Raw genomic sequence first — 5,174 nt, 5'->3', positions numbered from 1 at the left:
CACATGGCAGTTAATCTTTTATCTTCGATCAAATTCAGCTGGTCATAACGACTCTGAACCCATTCAGCATCAGTCAACTTGGCTTCCATCAAGACTCTCATTGATGGGATCTCAACCTCCACGAGGAGCACAGCCTCCATGCCATATACAAGAGAGAAAGGGGTTGCCCCTGTTGAAGTGCGGACAAATGTATGATAGTCGTGCAAGGAAAATGGAAGCATCTCATGCCAATCTTTGTACGTAACAACTATCTTCTGGATAATCTTCTTGATGTTCTTGTTAGCAGCTTCAATAGCCCCATTCCTCTTGGGTCAATAAGGAGAGGAATTATGATGTGCAATCTTGAACTCGCTACACAGCTCTTTCATCATCTTGTTGTTCAAGTTAGATCCATTATCAGTAATGATCTTGTCTGGCACACCATATCGGCATATGAGTTGATTCTTGATAAACTTCACAACCACCTGCCTGGTCACATTTGCATATGATGCTGCTTCAATCCACTTGGTGAAGTAATCAATAGCTACGAGAATAAAACGGTGATTGTTCGACGCCTTTGGCTCTATCATGCCAATCATGTCAATTCCCCACATGGAGTGTCGGGGGAATATGAATCTTATCCGCATAAATCTGACACTAATGGCATTTCTTCACATATTTGCAGCAGTCAGACTCCATTGTCAACCAATAGCAGCATGCTCTCAACATCTTCTTAGCCATGGAATGTCCATTGGAATGAGTACCGAATGAACCCTCATGGACCTCAGTCATTAACAGGTCTGCTTCGTATCTATCCACGCATATGAGTAGAACCATGTCAAAGTTTCTCTTATAAAGCACATCGCCATTGAGGTAGAAACTGCCAGATAATCTCCTCAAAGTCTTCCTGTCTTGAACAGATGCCCCAGGCGGGTAAATCTGACTCTGAAGACAACATTTGATATCATAATACCATGGCTTATCATCTTTCACTTCTTCAACTGCAAATACATGAGCTGGTCTATCCAAATGCATCACAGTAATATTGGGGACTTCATTCCAATATTTCACCACAATCATCGAAGCAAGCGTAGCAAGAGCATCTGCCATCCGATTCTCATCTCGAGGAATATGATGGAAGTCAACCTCAGTAAATAATGTTGAAATCTTCCTCGCATAATCTCTGTATGGGATGAGGCCAGGCTGATTCGTCTCCCATTCACCCTTAATCTGATTAACAACAAGGGTCGAATCACCATAAACATCAAGATGTTTGATCCTAAGATCAATACACTCTTCTAAACCCATAATACAGGCCTCATACTCCGCCATATTATCCGTGCATTTGAAAGTTAGCCTTGCTGTAAAAGGAAAATGTGTGCCCTGAGGAGTAATAGTCACTACCCCAATACCATTTCCATATTGATTAACAGTGCCATCGAATACCATGCCCCATCGGGAACCAGGCTCTGGCCCTTCATTGAGCGTAGGCTCATCGCAATCTTTCATTTTCAAATACAGAATCTCCTCATCTGGGAAGTCGTACTAAACAGGCTGATAATCCTCAATTGGTTGATGTGCCAAGTGGTCAGCCAAGATACTACCTTTAATAGCTTTTTGAGCTTGATATTCAATACCATACTCAGACAATAGCATCTGCCAACGGGCAATCCTCCCAGTTAAAGCAGGCTTCTCAAAGATATACTTGATTGAATCCATTTTGGATATCAACCAAGTCGTATGATTCAACATATACTGGCGTAAGCGCTTAGCAGCCCAAGCCAAAGCACAGCATGTCTTCTCAAGCATCGAGTATCGAGACTCACAATCAGTGAACTTCTTGCTCAGATAGTATACAGCATATTCTTTCTTCCCTGATTCATCTTGTTGACCCAATACACAACCCATAGAGTCTTCAAGAACGGTCAAGTACATAATCAATAGTCTCCCTTCAACAGGCGGAGACAGAATCGGAGGCTCGGACAGATACTCTTTGATACTAGCAAAGGTCTTCTGGAAATCCTCGGTCTAATAATGTCGCTGATCTTTCTGGAGGAGCTTGAATAAAGGCGCACATGTGGCAGTCATGTGGGATATAAATCTGGAAATATAATTCAAGCGGCCAAGAAAACCTCGGACTTGCTTCTCAGTTTTGGGCGCAGGCATCTCTTGTATTGCTTTGACCTTGGTAGGATCAACTTCAATACCTCTTTCACTGACAATAAAGCCCAATAACTTTCTGGAACGGACTCCAAATGTACACTTGTTCGGATTCAGACGAAGTTTGTACTTCCTCAAACGCTAAAAAAGCTTTAACAAGTGCTCTACATGTTCAACTTCCATTTTCGACTTTGCAATCATATCATCAACACATACCTCGATCTCCTTGTGCATCATATCATGAAATAAGGTGGTCATAGAACGTTGATACGTGGCTCCGGCGTTCTTCAAACCGAAGGACATCACTCGATAACATAATGTTCCCCAAGGTGTGATGAATGTTGTCTTCTCCATATCCTCGGGTGCCATTTTGATTTGGTTATAACCGGAAAAACCGTCCATGAATGAGAAGACGTTAAATATAGTTGTATTATCTACCAACATATCAATATGTGGTAGAGGAAAATCATCTTTCGGACTAGCTTTATTCAAGTCTCTATAGTCCAAACACATTCGGGCTTTTCCATTTTTCTTAGGCACAGGCACAATATTGGCCACCCATTGAGGATATGTAGAAGTCACCAGAAACCCTGCATCAATTTGCTTCTAAACTTCTTCTTTAATCTTCACTGCCATATCAGGATGAGTTCTTCTGAGCTTCTGCTTCACGGGCACACACTCAGGCTTCAAAGGTAGGAAATGTTGCATGATATCAGTATCTAGACCAGGCATGTCTTCATATGACCAGGAAAAGACGTCGATATATTCTCGTAGCAACTCAATCACCCCCTTCTTTACCGACTCTTCCAGGAGTGCCTCAATCTTCACTTCGCGAACACAATCCTCAGACCCCAAGTTGACTGTTTCCAGATTCTCGAGATGCAGCTGAATGATCTTCTCTTCGTGCTCAAGCAGACGGGTAATCTCATCAGGAATCTCTTCAACATCATCTTCTTCTGCCTCAAATACAGGGAACTCAAAGTTGGGAGATGGTGTTGGATCATTATGTTCAATGGGTTTGATCAACCTGCATAATGATTTTGGATATAAAAGAGATTTCATATTTCAAACAAAGCAAATCATTATGCAGATGAAAAGATTGATTTTATTCTCTTTTTAGGGTTTTTTAGTGATCACCAATTTCATGCAAAAAAGCAAAAAGGGAAAATAATTTGGAAAAACAAACATTTAACATGTAATTTTTTAATGAATATCATTGTATTAATGTGCCAACAATGTCATCACTTCTCCTTTTGGCATGGGAGAAGGGTTTTTAAACAAAAGTGAACACATTACGTGGACTTATGGACAACTGTTGGAACATCAACAGCGACCCAATTATTGCAGACTCCTCCAGGGATGACAAAGTTGCCAGAATCTCCCTCTGCATCATCTTCCATTATAGCAGCAGCCTCTTGGTCTTCGACCGTGTGGATGAAACCTCCACTCTAGAATAAACCACGCTCATTGAAAGTGCCTGAAGAATACCCTATGCCAGCCCGGGATTTATTGTCTTCCAGCTTAATCATTTGTCCTAAACCAGTAGTTGCACCATGCTTAATGGCCAACTTCGCATCATTGTAGGACGCAAATGAAGAAGGTCCTTTCCTTGAAGGCTCGGCAATAGATAAGGAAGACAAATGGATTACCAAGAGAGCCTTCTCTCCCCCTATCACCACCAACTTCTTATTCTTAACGAATTTCAATTTCTGGTGTAGGGTGGATGTCACGGCGCCTGCCTCGTGAATCCATGGTCTGCCAATCAAGCAGCTATATGATGGGTGGATATCCATGACCTGGAAAGTGATCTGGAAATCACTAGGTCCAATCTTGATTGGGAGCTCAACCTCACCAATCACAGTTTTTCTCGATCCATCAAAAGCCTTGACTACCACTCTATTCTGCCTCATGGGAGGCCCCTAGTAAGAAAGTTTGGCCATAGTGGATTTTGGCAACACATTTAGCGATGATCCTGTGTCTACCAGCATTTTAGACAAGGCATCCTCCTTGCAATTCATAGAAATGTGTAGTGCCAAATTGTGGTCTTTTCCCTCCTTAGGAAGATCGGCATCGCAAAAGCTCAAATTGTTACAAGCAGTTATGTTTGCAACAATGTTGTCAAACTGTTCAATTGTGACATCGTGATCCATGTATGCCACGTCCAACACCCTCTGCAAAGCTTTGCGGTGTGGCTCAGAATTCATCAGCAAAGATAGGACAGATATCTTTGATGGATTTTGAAGCAGCTGATCAACAACATTATACTCGCTCCTTTTGATGAGCCTCAGCATCTCATCACAGTCCTCTTTCAGAATTCCATGCGGGCCAACAGGGACAGGAGCTTTAACAACAACGGCAGGATTAACACTCTTTACAGCAAGTACCGGATTCGGAGAAGGAGAAGAAGTCCCCACAGGACCGGTAGAATTATTAACAGCATCAGCTCTTCTCATGTCATCCTGGGGTTTTGGCGGCGCCGAGAAAACACGACCGCTGCGGGTCACACCACTGACATCAGATATACTCACAACAGAAGTGGAGGGCAACGACACCTCCTTCCCATCTTCTAACGCAATTGCGTTATATCTATAGGGAACTGCTTTATCTGAAGAGTACGGGACAGGGCCTGCTGGCTTGATAATAAGAGATGGAGAGGCCTTTTTCTTGCTGCCATCATATCTGATAACAACAGGTTCGGGTATTCTGAAAATAGGGGATATAACATTTACTTCGTCCTCATCACGATTCTGAAGTACCTCGATCACACCCTGATCTAGCATCTCTTGGATGTCCTTCCTGACTTGGCGGCATCCTCTCTCGTTGACAGTGCACACTTGGCATCTGTCGTGGTCATGCTCGTAATGACTGTATCCACATAACAGTCTATGCATCTCGACCAAAGATTGCTTGATATGACTGATATACAGGACTTTATATTTTCCAGGGCATCCCTGGACCATGTTCACAACAGATTTCCCATGCTCGAGCAATGGGTTCTTCTTAACATTCAAACCTACGTCCTCGAAAAATAAGAC

The sequence above is a fragment of the Lathyrus oleraceus genome, chromosome 3 (assembly GCF_024323335.1).
Source record: "Lathyrus oleraceus cultivar Zhongwan6 chromosome 3, CAAS_Psat_ZW6_1.0, whole genome shotgun sequence".
NCBI lineage: Eukaryota > Viridiplantae > Streptophyta > Magnoliopsida > Fabales > Fabaceae > Lathyrus > Lathyrus oleraceus.
The sequence above is the reverse complement of the archived record's forward strand: the minus strand, read 5'-3'. Positions refer to the sequence as shown.